This window comes from Puma concolor, chromosome A2 (genome assembly GCF_028749965.1).
Source record: "Puma concolor isolate L17-30 chromosome A2, mPumCon1.1.hap2, whole genome shotgun sequence".
NCBI classification, from domain to species: Eukaryota; Metazoa; Chordata; class Mammalia; order Carnivora; family Felidae; genus Puma; species Puma concolor.
Genome location: NC_141668.1, coordinates 22,925,840 through 22,940,491, shown reverse-complemented (window position 1 = coordinate 22,940,491; position 14,652 = coordinate 22,925,840). Strand labels below are relative to the sequence as shown.

General features: G+C 47.5%; 1 long non-coding RNA gene across 4 annotated transcripts in view; it reads right to left on the bottom strand.

The window, feature by feature from the left end:
- Window positions 1–633: 633 nt before the first annotated feature.
- The window catches only part of LOC147583057 (uncharacterized), a 219,472-nt gene continuing 205,453 nt past the window's right edge, over window positions 634–14,652 (bottom strand). For 2 of the 4 annotated variants that reach the window (XR_015244909.1, XR_015244908.1), the window contains one exon: window positions 4,445–6,521. This is a non-coding gene — a long non-coding RNA (uncharacterized LOC147583057). Of the gene's footprint in view, window positions 3,302–4,444; window positions 6,522–6,656; window positions 6,807–14,652 lie in introns of those variants that run through there. The other 2 variants (XR_015244904.1, XR_015244910.1) reach the window with 2 other exon arrangements.

The following is a 14,652-nucleotide window of genomic DNA, read 5'->3' as shown; positions in this document are numbered from 1 at the left end:
AGAACTATTGGCAACACGCTAACAGTTAACCATTTATCAGCATTATAACACATGCAATTCAGGGCAATGAAATTCAACTTAAAAACCGGAATAAGTACTTTGGTCTTTCTGCTCTGTATTTCTTTCTGTCTTCTCGGTTCTTATTCACAGTCCCAAAGGTCACTAGTGTATTTTCTCTCCTTTAATTGGCTTCACGGTGCTCTTCCCCCATCATTATAACCGATTTCAGATGGTGCTAGAAAATTATATTGACTCTGAACACCAAAAGAAATCAGTCATCCTCTAAGGGGCCACGGGAGGACGTGAGGGTCGGCAGGGACCAGAGGGTAATAAATCCGCCGTACGCCTGGCCTTTTAACCCTCACACGATGGAGTCTGTACGGCAGAAGGATTATTACACAAACGAGGATGAAGTTCTAACAATAAGACATCCACACAATTAGCTCGTTAGATGTGACGTCGCTGTTGGCAGGGCGAGGAAGGCATTGGCTGTGTCAGGCAGACTCTCGTGGCCGTCTGGTCTCCCGGGGCTGTCCCGTGCATCCCTTGTGCAGCTGGCCTCCCCCAAGAACACTGATTTCAAATGGTGCTAGACAATCACTATTTAAATCTAAACCACCATATGAAACCAGCTTCCTGAAGAAGCTTTATGATCTATTTTTTCTTCAGAATGCTCTCTTACAATAGACTCAAGACAACCTAGAAAGGAAAAAGCTGAAACCCGGCTGCGGCTATTTACTTTGTGGTCTAAACAGAGCTTTGGTGAATCCTGTACGGGTGTACTGTTATCACCGAATCTGCGGTTGGTGGGGGGGGGGGGGGGGCACGCCTGTTGTCTTTATTCTTGATCTGCCCAGACAAAGGTTCAGTTTTATCATTCAGAGGCAAGGGCACGTGTCAACCCCTTTCTTTCTGATGGGAAGTCAAGGGAAATCCTTTACTTGGGTAAAGACACAGAGCTCTTCCTGGAGTCGAAGCATCCAGGTGCAGAAGACAACCAGAAAGGGGCGCTGACGAAGCTTACCACATACGTGTACGTGGTCCCAGATAGGCAGGTGGTCTCGTACAAGTTGAAGAAAAAACTTCCCTAAACCTTACTTTCTCTTCGAGGTAATTTTTTATGGTTCAAAGGATTACTGTGATTCTAGGGTCCAAGGAGGCGACAGGATAGCTCAGAGGCAGAGGAACGGGCTGATGCTAGTGAGAGCCTAATGCTTTCTTCCCAAAATAGAATTCCTTCGACTGCGTCTATGAGTTAAAGAGTTTTGGTAGCTTTACTTAACTGTTACGAAAAATTTCAGACCTCCGTGACGTTTGAATGACAATAAAATGAATTCCTGAATTCATACCACCTCAACCCAACCATCGTTCATTTCTGCCATCTTGCTTTAGCCCCGCCACGTATGCGTAAGACCCCGTGTTATTTCTCTGCTGGGTTGTTTGAAAGCAAATTGACAAGTGTCCCGACACTCTGCTCCTAACGTCTTGAGCATGTGTACAACGAGGCCATCTTAAAACAATGAGGCCATTCTTCTGCACAATCACAACACTTTCATCATACCTAAGAAAACGGACAACCCTTAGTATCCTCTAGAACCCAGTCCACATTCAACTTTTCCCATCAGCCCAGATCCCATCAGGTTCACCCGCTCAGACCCTTTTTACCCTACACTGCTCCCCACCTTTTCTTGGCTTTGTCAGGACACGTCACCTTGTGAAGACGGGTTCTAATCCTGGCAGCACCATTCGCTTTGTCTGTTCCTGTTGGCTTAATAAATAAATGAACTGAACTTCAGCCTCTCTTTTTGACTCTCCTCATTCATCATCCTCCTTTATCATCTCCCTATGAGCTTGGGAAGAACACCCAATTACAATGAGCCTGTGGTTGATGATTTCAGGTGGGCTCAGCAGGGTGCCATGGGGGTTGGGGGGGGGGTGCTTCGCTTAGGTCTGATTAACATTCTTACCCCTTACAGGCTGGACCGGTTTTCTCCTCCTAAGCAGATCCCAACACAAACTCCTTCAGGGAAAAGCATCCGCTGCCCATGCCTCCTGCTACCACGCTGGGTTTTCCATCCGTGTGAGTACGGGACTGGAACACTGTGGGCTTACAGAGACGCGCAGCAATCACCGCATCAAAGAAGCAACAGCTCACAGACCATGAAGGGACGCACGCGCTTTGTGAGGCGACAGGCAGTCAGTTACAGGTTTCAACTGGAGAGTCCATTCATTCAAGCATTCAAACCTAAAAAAGACGAATCCCTGCAACTCTTCAGTAACTATTTCACTAATTTTGGGAGTAGCTGGGGGGGCCACCGCATCTTTCCGTGTGTGCTGTTGTCATTTGTAAGGTCAGCACTGAAGCGGCAAGGGACAGCCAGGTTACTCTCATCAGTGCAAACATCCAAAATCTAAACAGAAAGGTCTGCTTGTTTTTTTTTTTTTTTTTTACAAAGGACTAGTCCCAGCTCTTGCCTGCTACCAGTTAGAAGTGTTTTTCTTTTTTCTTTTTTTTTTTAATTGTTTTAACATTTATTTTTGAGACAGAGAGAGAGTATGAACAGGGGAAGGTCAGAGAAAGAGGGAGACACAGAATCTGAAACAGGCTCCAGGCTCTGAGCGGTCAGCACAGAGCCCGACACGGGGCTCGAACTCACAGACCGTGAGATCATGACCTGAGCCAAAGTCGGATGCTTAACCGACTGAGCCACCCAGGCGCCCCTAGAAGTGTTTTTCAAATGATGGACACTTCAGTTACGGGGAAAACTTTTCCTAAAGAATGAATTTCTTCCTTTTATTTACGTCTGATGAGATCATACATGTCCTCGTACCTCGAATGTATGTCACACCCACATATACACACATACATGCACACGCACGTACACACTACACGTACAACCATATGGTTTTGCAGAGCCGATCAGACACGGTAGGTTTTCTGCATTATGCTTTAAGCATGCTTCTCAAGAAACTCGGCAGAAGAACAAAGGTGGATATGTTCTTTCCCACCTATCGCTGTCTCCTCCTGTGAGCCCTGTTTGACAAGGCATTTTCAGCAGACAAAAACTTAATAAGCAAAGTCATTTAGTATATTTCTCTGCAGTTTTGAAGCCCTTGGGAAGAAACTGAGATACTTTGTTGGTGACTCTAAAATGACTTAGAACACACGGAAACGGAGGTCTTGAGTTTGGGCCTCTGTGTTCACACCATCCTCTAGAGCAGGAGGCCGGGTTCTTGAAAGGAAGTCTACGTGAGGAGGAGACTGGCTACCAAAGCAACGGGGACAAAGTCTCATCGTTCACTAGGAGGGAAACGAACAAAAGTAAGTTGATAAAACAACAGGGGCTCATCCATTCTCTCTCTGGGACATGCACAGGGACACAGGATGACAGTGACTGGTTCCTTAACTTGGGTAGGGAAGTATCTGCTTACTTTGTGGAGTCTTTTGGTGACATTCAACGACAAGGAAAGACTGGCGTGCTTTCCACTCTCCCATGTTTTCCATCTCCAACAATCAGCCTGACTGTTCTGTATTTTTAGGCCAGGATACGGGAGGGCTGAATTTCTGCAATTCAGGGGGTTTCTATTTTAACCATCAACAATTTGAAGGTGCTGCACCATTTGAAAGGAGTGTTATTTTTTTGCCAATTCTTTCTCACACACAGAACACACGCTTAAAATCGTTAAGCTCTCCCTCTCCAGCATTAATCACCTTTCAAGAAGCAAATCGTTCCTCAGTGTCTCTTGGCCCGCAAGCCATGAGAATGGGTTTCTGTTTCAAAATGCAGTCTGTGCCAGCATACTTCATGCTGTTTTTGAGCAAGCTGCCCCTTTGTATTTTTTCTTCCAAATCTGATAGGAAAGTTGGAGCCTGAAATGTGAATCAATAAACCACACCAGTAACTCCTGTGTGGCAAAAGCGGAACAGCACAAGTACATTGTTTTCATCGAAGTGAAATGCCAGTCTGTTCTTGCAGGAGCAAGCTGGATTAGGATAACTTCCCTGGAGGCTTAAGAATTTCACAAGAAGACTGTATCTGCCTAGGACACTTAAGAATGCAGCTTCAAAATGTTACAGGCATCAGTATACAAGAGGCCCGACTTGAGTAACTCAGGCCAGACTAAAATTGCAACTGTTACTGGTATGGTGCTAGACCATTTAATTCTCATTCTCTGTTGACTCCTATGCCTTTAAAGAATGCTTTCCTGGGGCGCCTGGGTGGCTCAGTCGGTTGGGCGGCCGACTTCGGCTCAGGTCATGATCTCACGGTCTGTGAGTTCGAGCCCCACGTCGGGCTCTGTGCTGATGGCTCGGAGCCTGGAGCCTGTTTCAGATTCTGTGTCTCCCTCTCTCTCTGACCTTCCCCCATTCATGCTCTGTCTCTCTCTGTCTCAAAAATGAATAAACGTTAAAAAAAAAATTAAAAAAAAAAAAAAAAAAGAATGCTTTCCTGCAGGAAACAAATGAGCAAGCTGGCAGAATCTGGAGCTGTGGTTCACAGGTGAAGCTTCAGCTGTGCTGTTTTCTAACCATGGGATGTCGGGTGATCATTTAATTTTTCCAAGCCTTAGTATCCTGAGCCAGAGAATGGAGATCTGCACTCCTGTGCTGGAGTGGTCGTTAGGGTCATATGGAAACAGTCTAAAATTTTTATTTTATTTTAATTGAGTGAGAGTGTGTGCATGCGAGTGGGGGAGGGTAGAGGGGGAGAGAGGGAGGGAGGGAGGGAGGGAGGAGAGAGAGAGAGGGAGAGAGAGACAGACAGAGAGAGAGAGAGGATCCCAAGCAGGCTCCATGCCTAGTGTGGAGCCTGACACAGGGCTTGATCCCACGGCCATGAGATCATGACTTGTGCCGAAATCAAGAGTTGGATGCCCAACAGACTAAGCCACCCAGGCACCCTGGTCTATAATTTTTAAAGCGCTACACACATTTGTCATTTTATTGGATGGGTCAGAACTCTGGAGTGTCTTTTCAGGGTAAAGGCCAAAATAAACTCAGAAGTAGACGGGAAGGCATTTTGAAAAGCTTCTGTTTTGGGAACACCTCCTCTGTGCCAGGCACTGTGCTGTGTACTTTCAACGTATTTTCTCAACATTCACGACCACCTAACAAGGCTGGTTGGTATCCCCATTTTCCAGGTGGGGGAACAGAGACTTAGAGAGGGCACAGGACTTGTTCTTGGCCACAAAGCTCATGAATGGCAAGCCCAGGATTCAAACACTGACATGGCTGATTCCAAGCCCAGGCTCTTAGCCATTACTCTTTCCTGCTCAGTGCTTTATAGATGCTGTAATGGCTAATCTTCAATGGCCTCCGGGATGTCTGAGCATATACTGGCTCCAGGTTTCAGGGTTTCATCAGGGAGCACATCAGTCACTCATTAAAACCAGCTTTGGCCCTGATTAGCAGAAGCAGCACCACACAACGCCCCTAGAGGAACTAAAAAACTTGGAAATGAGCTGGGTCTGGCTAGCACTGAAGGGTCAGGGACCTGGACCCTCAGCCACACTTCTGATTTGCAGCGTGACCTACAGCAAGTCATACCTTCTTGGAAGCTTCGTTTTCCCATTTATCTTCAGGAAGCTCAAGTCAAAAGAGCATGGTGAACTCGTCCAACAGATCATGGCATGCTATCAGGACAGTGCTAAAATACCATCTCCAAAATACAGCCCAGGCAATTCCCCCAATTTTCCCATTTCTGCGGGGCAGTGGGGCAGGAGGGGCCGCGCAAGCTTCTGGATCCAGCATGTCAAATCTGCAGCTGGCTCCCTGCACCGCCCTGGGTGAGTTGCTTTGACTCTGGGCTTCAGTCTCCTCACCTGTCAAATCAGGGGAACAGCAGTACCTGCCACACAGGGTTGTTGTGAGAATTCAGACACAGAAGGAAAAGCAACTTGAACTAGAAAGAGCACAAGGCAAACGTTCAGTAAATGACGGCTGTGCTGTTGGGAATAATAAATCAGTCTTCCTTCAGCACACCGTGAGCAGAGACGTGTCTGAGAGATCTGCCACAGTTTGTAACGAAAGGGCTCACGATCCTGCCTGCATACGTTTTGTTGTACACGAAGGCATTCCAGAGTCGCTAGCTGCAGAGATGTTTGAAAACTACTAAAATCTGAAGAGATGCCCTTGGATGTGCAAACGGCATCTCCCACTGAATTAACTGAAATGAGTCTCTTTAATATTTTCCAACTTTCTCTCCTCTTCCTATTCTAAGACCCGAACATGGGATCAATACTCTTATTTTCAAGCAGGAGTTCATATTATAGGCTTTTTTTCTTTTTTGCAATAGTAAATCGGGAATTGGGTGTTCAAAAAAAAAGGAATAAAGATCAAACGCCGATGACCATTAAATTCTTTTTACTGGAGAAATCATCTAGGAACAAAATAAAACAAAACTCCCTTAAGACTGATTTACGAGCACAAGCCTCTACTTACATGGGGATGTAAAAGCAATATGATGGATATTTTCCAGGCGCAGAAATCTTCAGGAGGCATTTGTTCAGAAGACCAGCGTCTGGAATTTAAATGACAGTGTGAACCCTTCAGAAACATCCCAGAGCAACAGAGGAAGTAAAAGTCATTGTTTTCTTTTGTGGCCCCACCAATGTCAGAAAGAGACGAATTTTTAAAAATGAGAAATAAACAGCACCTTCTCTTTCCTGCTTAAGACACAGAGGTTGGGGAAGTTCCTGTGCACTGAGGGGCCTCGTGCTGGTGCTCTCTCTGTCCAGGTGTGGCAGCCGCTGTGGAGACAGTCTGCTGACATGAAGCCACGCATTTCGCAGATCGCCAGGGTTTGCTCAGCGAGAGGGCATACAAAATAAAATACGGTATAAATCTCTAGCTCTAATCATGAAAGAAGGCATAAAAGCAGCCTGCCTAGAAGATGTGAGGAAGTTTCTATTTTAAAAGTTGACTTTGCAACCTCATGTTGCAGCAGCATGGGACTCCAGACGGCCAGCAGAGGGCAGCACTGGCCTGGAAGTAAACCTTCACGGCTTCAGAGCTGGGCAGAGGGCAATTAAGAACTGAAACCGCAAGACTTTCTCCCTTCCGTGGTCTAACTTTAAAGCTGGAATGCACCTTGCACCACATCACAGGAGAGGACGCCCATTAGAGAGGTCTTTGTTGCTGAAAACCGATCATTCAAGGGCACCTCAGTCTCCTGACATGTGACCTGTCACAGCAAGGGGGTGGGAGGGGGCGGGGTTGGGGGGGGGCTCCAAGGAGGGTTCCTCTCGAGGAGCTTAAATCTCACCAGCTCACATTTCACCCAGCGGAAGGCTGAGTGACTCAGCAGCGCGATGAAGAGAAGTCCACGTTGTCAAGTTAGCACCAATTGCAACTTCTAAGTTAATGATTACAACTCCGCAGAGGAACTTAAACACAGCCGAAGCCGCAGAGCAGGCCGTGCTTATCAGCAGATGGGGTGGTGCGGTCTAGGTCTAGGTACACGCATCAGAGCTGGCTGGGGAAGAAAACAGACTGCCCTTCGCAGGTGTGGTCTGTAAGCCAAGTGCCGTTGGACACGTTCTCCCGCAACTATGCCCGTGCACTTCAAGATGCTATCAAAACAGGGACATGCTGGGGCGCCTGGGTGGCTTGGTCGGTTGGGCGTCCGACTTTGGATCAGGTCATGATCTCACGGTCCGTGAGTTCGAGCCCCGCATCAGGCTCTGTGCTGACAGCTCAGAGCCTGGAGCCTGTTTCAGATTCTGTGTCTCCCTCTCTCTCTGCCCATCCCCTGTTCATGCTCTGTCTCTGTCTCAAAAATAAATAAACGTTTAAAAAAAAAAAAACAGGGACATGTTATGTGGGGCACATTCTTGTGAGCTGGGCCTGAACTTCAAGAGCACCTTGACAAGTAAGCGAAATGGTCAAGAAAGGCCATAGTTGTATTCCATACTGTCAAACAACAGAAAAATGAATCTAAAAAAATTCAACCTGAGGGGTACAGATGAGAAGGAAGATCAGGGTAAACAAAATTCAAACCACCGTGGACTATTAGATCACACACGATTCTGAAAATATTTAAATACTACTACAAAATAACAGCGTGTTTCCTCAACGGTCTGGATCATAAAAACGAGGACAGGAACCAAAGTCACGGAGGCGCTCTTTCCCTTTGCAGCAGAAACAGAGATGTGTCAGGCTGTGAGGAGTGCCAGTCTGTTTTTCTGGAGCTTTTCAGCATTTGGAAAAGCATGTGGAGTAGTTCATTCAAGGTGCTGGGAAGTCCTCCTTTAATTAACCTTGTCCTATAAATGTACATGACAAAGCCTGGTTCTGGGCAGGTGTCTCCCATCCTTGCTGTGGCCCCCTGTGAGCACTGGGACCTACAGCCTCCTAAGGTTTAGAGGTCTGTACATCACATACAGATGGGAAGATCAGAGCACAGGAAGGTCTGGCTAGGAACACTGAATGAGTTAGTGATAAGGTTTCTCAACTATGAGGATAGGAGCTTGACAAGCCCATTTTCAGCTTCCCACTAACACCCCCTTGCGAGCACTGGACTCCGTGCCTTCCACAATGACTCTTGGTGGTTCTAATCTAAATGCGGGGCTGAGGCCTGGACCAAACTTGCCCCACAGGGGAGAGTGACAGGCAAGGAGCACGCCTACTTCACCACTGGGACTCCTGTGGCTTTCCTGAAAGGAAGTCAAGGGTCGACATGCCTTCTCAATATGACAGCCTTGGTCACAGAGGGCCCCCAGAGGAGTCATCGCCCTGAACCTTTAAGGTCTTAGAAGCAGACCTCTGTCAATCCCTGCTCAGAATCAAATCTACCAATAAATATCTTTTCCTGGTCTTTGCCTTTCCTCATGAGCACCTGCTTGTCCGAATTAATATGCTTACACGCTGCCTTTTTAATGTCATAGGCAGTGAAGTGACTGCCCATTTAATGGCACATTTAGACTGGAAGCAGAGGCAAGCAGCATGAGGTTAGGGGCCAGAAAGACGTGGATTCAAATTCTCCCTCAGTCGCCTGTTGCACAGCTGGGACAAGGGATTTATCCTTTTCTGAGCTTTAGTTTCTTCATATATGAAGTAGGGACAATAATGTTACTTCTTAAGAGTTGGGAAAAGGTAACTAACCCAAATAAAACACATGGTACATAGACCTTCAATAAATGTTAACCCCTCTCCCACCCCGACTCCCCATACTCCCCTGGGAGGGAACAGCACATCTAACATTTTGGATAAAACGTCCAAAATACAAGGGTGCCTGGGTGGCTCAGTCGGTGAAGCGTCTGACTCTTGATCTCAGCTCAAGGCTTGATCTCAGGGTAGTGAGTTCAAGCCCTGCGCTAGGCTCTGCACTGGGCGTGAAGTCTACTTAAAAAAAAATCTGGAGTGCCTGGGTGGCTCAGGTGGCTCAGTCGGTTAAGCGTCCGACTTGGGCTCAGGTCATGATGTCGCAGTTTGTGGGTTTGAGCCCCAGGTCCGGCTCTGTGCTGACAGCCCAGAGCCTAGAGCCTGCTTCGTATTCTGTGTCTCCCCCTCTCTCTGCCCCTCCCCTGCTCATGCTCTGTCTCTGTCTCTCAATCATAAACGTTAAAAAAAAAAAAATCCAAAAGTATATACAATCAGTGTGATAGATTTGGTGCGAGAGACTAAAATAACATTGGGCATCAGTCCATAGAAGCTGTGGGTCGAGAGCTTCTCTCAACTTAAAGGGTGGCGTATAAGCCAAGGACGTCACAAACAGGGATTCAAGAGTCTGGGAAAAGACACACAATCGGAAACTGGGACGAGGATATTCCAACATTTCCGTCTACCTGTTCACACACCATTGACGCATGGAATTTACGATGTACCAGGAGCTGTATGAGGCCCTGAAGGTATGTGTACAAACGAGGCAGGTGAGTCCAGTGCAAGCAAACACATAAACAGATGACGACGGGGCATAACCGGGCTCTGAGGGAAAGCGGCACGCAATGGGGCAAACGCGGGAAGCCCCAGTATGTGAGTGGGTTGCACACAGGGACAGTCACACATCTCACAGAGGGAGTAGCCACCAGAGTGGTGCAGAGCCACCAAGTCACTGCTCAGCGCCACTGATAAAGACAGATGGGTTAGAACCCATCAAGTGGCACTCACAGACTGCCTCCCAAGAGCCCAAGCACCTTGCTGGATACCGCCAGATTAGGTACGTAGGTGATGTGCATGAGACCTTAAACTCTAACTGCGGAATGAAGTCTAATTAATACATAGGGACAAACCCCGTGAAGTAGGTCACGCTAACAGAGAGGACCAGAGTCATTTAGGATGAGATGAGGTTGGGACAGGCTGACTAGGTCCAGGGCTTTGCAGAGGAAAGGGGCCTGAGCTGGGCTCTGCAGGTGTCCTGGGCAGGTGGCAAAAGGGGGTTTCAGGGAGAGGAGGGTACATAGTGTTCAACGCAGCAGGAGGCGAAGGTCGGGGAGAATGGGGGAGCCCCTGCATTTAGGGGGACCTTTGGGTAGTTAGACTGCAAGGGACTTGAAGTGACACTGGATGCAGGACAGAGAGAGAGAGAGACGGTGCACTCACAGATGTATCCCCCCTCCCCCCGCACTCACACAGGGTGTGAGTTTTGAGATCAGGGTTGGCACAAGAGGAGAAAAAAAAAAAAACCACGTATGAAGAGCAGGACAAACGTGTCTGTTAAGACCTGGTGTGGGGGAAGCACTGCACTGGAGACACAGAGCGAGGACAGGGCACCAGCCCTCCGGGAGCTTGCAGGCTGGCAGGGGTACAGACAAGTAAGTAGACAGCATCAGGATGATGGGACACGTACCAGCAGAAAGGAAACTGCAGGCTCTGTGGGAGCCACAGGGAGGCACCAGATCTGGGGTCTGGAGAAGCCCTCCCAAGGTCCTTCCATTCTCCATCTCCACAAAGGAATGGGCATGGGTGTGGTCATTTCCTGTGGGTTTCCTGGAGAGGCCGGGAGTCCCTTTCTCAGGGTGCCTTAATGAAGGGGTCCATTTGTCTGGAATGCGGTTTTGGCTGGGGACAGAACAGACTGAACGATCCCCTGTACAATGCCCTTCAGCGGGACAGGAGTCCTGTTTACTGTTTAGAAGGACCGACTCCAATCCTTTAGAGTCCAGAGGGGGCCGAGCGTGTCCCGGGATGCTGAGTTACACTCGCGGAGGTGAAGCGGAGGTGGGACTTTCACGGGCACCGCTGAGACCTTCCCATATGCCTGCAAGTGCAGGGGAATTCTCCAGGACCACCAGAGAACAGCAGCAGGGGAGGAGAGCGCCCTCACACCCTCTCCCCAGCCCTCTGAACCCCGCTGAAGAAGCCTGTGAATACGGCACCACCCTGAGCAACAGCGAGGGCGGGTGAGGGGCATGCTAATCCAAAGCGAACACGAAAATCCTAAGAAAACAACACAAGCTGCTTCCTATTTCATTTTTCCAGCTTACTGTGTAATCTTCTGTTAGGAAAATTTTACCCATGGCTTCAATTTGAAACACTTGCTAGATTGTAACTTGTTAAGTATACACAACTACAACAAAGCAAGAAGAAGAAAACCCCCGGAGATTTAGAGAGAGAGAGAGAGAGAGAGAGAGAGAGAGAGAGAGAGAGAGAGTGAGAGAGAGAGAGTGAGCCAAGGTGCGCTCACGTCTGTGCGGCACATGACACAGCCCCACCTCCCTGCAACAGTGACCCCTGGGAAAGGCCACAGGGCCCCGATACAGCCAAACGCCTCTCCCCACTAGCTCTTTACAAAGTAAGTGGTCTACCTTAACAGTGAAGGGAATGAGGGTGATGAGAGGGAAAAATGCATTGTTACTTATCTCCGGGATCATGCTAGAAGCTAAACATGAGAAGATTTTTCCTCCACATGGTTTCCGGGGGGCCTGGCCAGCACACTAGATGTTACTAGGACTAAGAAACAGTTCCTTCCATGCAAAGATCTCGCTGGGGATGCTTCACTTAGGATATATTTTGCTTTACGTCCTTAGGGCAAAACACCTTTTGTGATAACCATGCCATTAATGTAACAAAGTGATAAATGACAGTTGCCTGACTGCCACCCGGGGCCAGTGCAGCCCCCCAGGAGGGCTCCCAGACAGGGATCTGGTGCAAATTCCCGCTCTTTGACTGGCGTTTTCTTCCTTAAATTATTTCGTCTCTCGGTTCAGGCTGTGACCCTTACACAAACAAAGGCCCCTTCCTCTTTCTAGGCACCTGGGGAAGCCCTGGGAGACAGCCGGCGTGGTCAGCGCGGGGACCCGTGCCACGTGCTTTCCGGGCCCCTATGGATGGCGCAGGTGGCATGGAGTCCGAGGAAGAAGTGGTCTTGACCGTGCTGGGGACAGGACGGGGGAGGGGCTCCCCGACCGCCAGCTCCCACTTTGGCTTATGGGGAAATGACTCCTTCCTGGGGGCTTGCAGGACCCTCAGGTCCTCCCCCAGGCAGGAGGACGGTGCTCCAGCTGCTCTCCCAAAGCCCTCCTCCTCCGGTCTGTCCAGCTTCTCTATCCCATTGTGCCCCCACTGCCCTCCCTTTACTCCATTACCAAGGGGCACTTTTAAGCCTTCTGGAGCATCTTCTAAATATTACATTTACTCGGTACCCAAAAGAGTACAACATGTTCTCAGAACATTGCTCAATTCTTTCTCCTGTGGGAAGGACTCAAAGTTTGTTTTATTAAGATCTAGTGCGACATAAGTTAATTCTCATCCAAAAAAAGAAGGAGAGAGAGAGAGAGAGAGAGACAGAGACAGAGAGAGACAGATCAGGTCTCCTACTCTGGCACGGAGATAGAAATAGAAATGTTATTCTTATTTCTGCCCAGAAGCTAATAAATTCACAACACTGACAAAAGAGATTTTGAAAAAGCTGCTTAGGTCAAATAAATGATTTGTTTCATTTTGTAAAAAATGAAGTTCTCTGCTCTGACCTAAGTAGTTTTCTAAACATTCCTCAAAGGGCAAGTGGCCTCTCCTGGCCGGGAGGCCAAAGGCCTGCTGGAGCCTCCCCCCAAGGTTTGGACAAGGGGCTGTGTGGTCAGAGGAATGAGGCCGGGCTCAGACTGGCGACTCTCCTTCCAGCTCTGTGGCCTCCAAACGACCAACCCCCCCATGCCTTGGTCTTCTCCCTGAAACAAGGAAGCTGTATTTGATCATTTTCCTCTTGCTCTAAGTAAGATGATTATAAAACACGACATTAAGTATAAGGCTGGTTTCTGCTGTGGACCTCACCTAAGGAGTTTCAGTCATAACCCGTGTGCGGAGAGAGAGAGAGAGAGAGAGAGAGAGAGAGAGAGAGAGAGAGAGAGAGAGAGAGAGAGAAACATTCTGAATCATTCAAAACCATTAAGAATGTTGGCTCTGACTTCTGAAGGGCAGGATAAACACACCCGTGCCCAGGCGGGAACTCACTTACTGGATGTCTCTGCCTTTTTAACTCATGAGGGCCCGAGTATTTCCCAAGTAACTTCTAACGGCTTCGATGCTTCATGCTGTCACACTGATCCAATAACACAGCTTCCTGAAAGGCTGGCCACACGTCACTGGGTGTTGAATGCTTATTAACCTCTCAGTATGTTCACCTGATAGAGGCTTTTTTTGCAACCTTTATCCAAAAGGTGAGTCCTCCCATACCCCATAGGTCAAGGAGTAAATAAAACTTCTCTCCTTAAAAAAATTCTCTTTCTCCAAACTGCATGCCAAACCCAGAGAGTCGAGACATTCTTTTGAGTGGAATGGATTCCGGCAGAATCATCTGACCTCTAACCTCCAAATGCATTTAGATTCAGCCTTTATGGATCTGAAATCACAAAGGATATAGGGATCAGCACATAGTTCTGGTTTCTAGTAGAATCTACCTCAATTCTTCTGCCTTAGAAAAACCACGAAACCTTTTAATGTTCTGTAATGTTTATATGGCTCATTTTTTATACATACAGTATTCATGGAAAGTCAACAGAAGAATAAAGGAGGAAACATGAGTGTTAGCTGTCTGGGCCCCAGGGAGGTCACAGACCATGTGCATACTAGAACTCAGGACAATTTGCTCGAGAAAATGACCTCATTTTTGCCTTCAGAGACATTCAGCTATATAGGAATAACTGGGCATAGGATGGGTAACGTAAAAAAAACAAAAACAAAAACAAAAACAAAAAACCAAAACCAACTTTTAATTTTAAAAAATCCCATACTCAAAAGGCGACAGATGCAATGCTACTTTCTCCAATTCTGAAAGCTCACAGTGGGGACAGCAGAGTTAACCACGCACAAAATTTGCAGTCAAGCAACCGACTGATTGTCACCAGACTTTTTTTTTTTAAATGGCCTTATAGGAACTGAGCAAGCTGGTAGTGTTTCCTAAGAGTTATTGTTCAGTTGTGAAAATGTAGAGAGCTTTTTGCTTTGTTTTTGGGAAAATCATGATCAGCTGAGATGATGAGTAGGCAGTCAGGCTCGTACTTCTTTTGCTACTTGATAAAGGCTTATTCTGCCAGGCAAGGAGAGCAGTATACTAGAGTTCGCTTGTTTTTCTTCTCTCTGTTTTTTTTTTGGACTGAGGTCATCTCTATTCATTGGTATAGTAAACAAACCATACTTTTTTTTAAACCTCCTTTTATTTTTTTTTTAATGTTTATTTATTTTTGGAGAGAGAAACAGAGTGGCAGTGGGGGAGG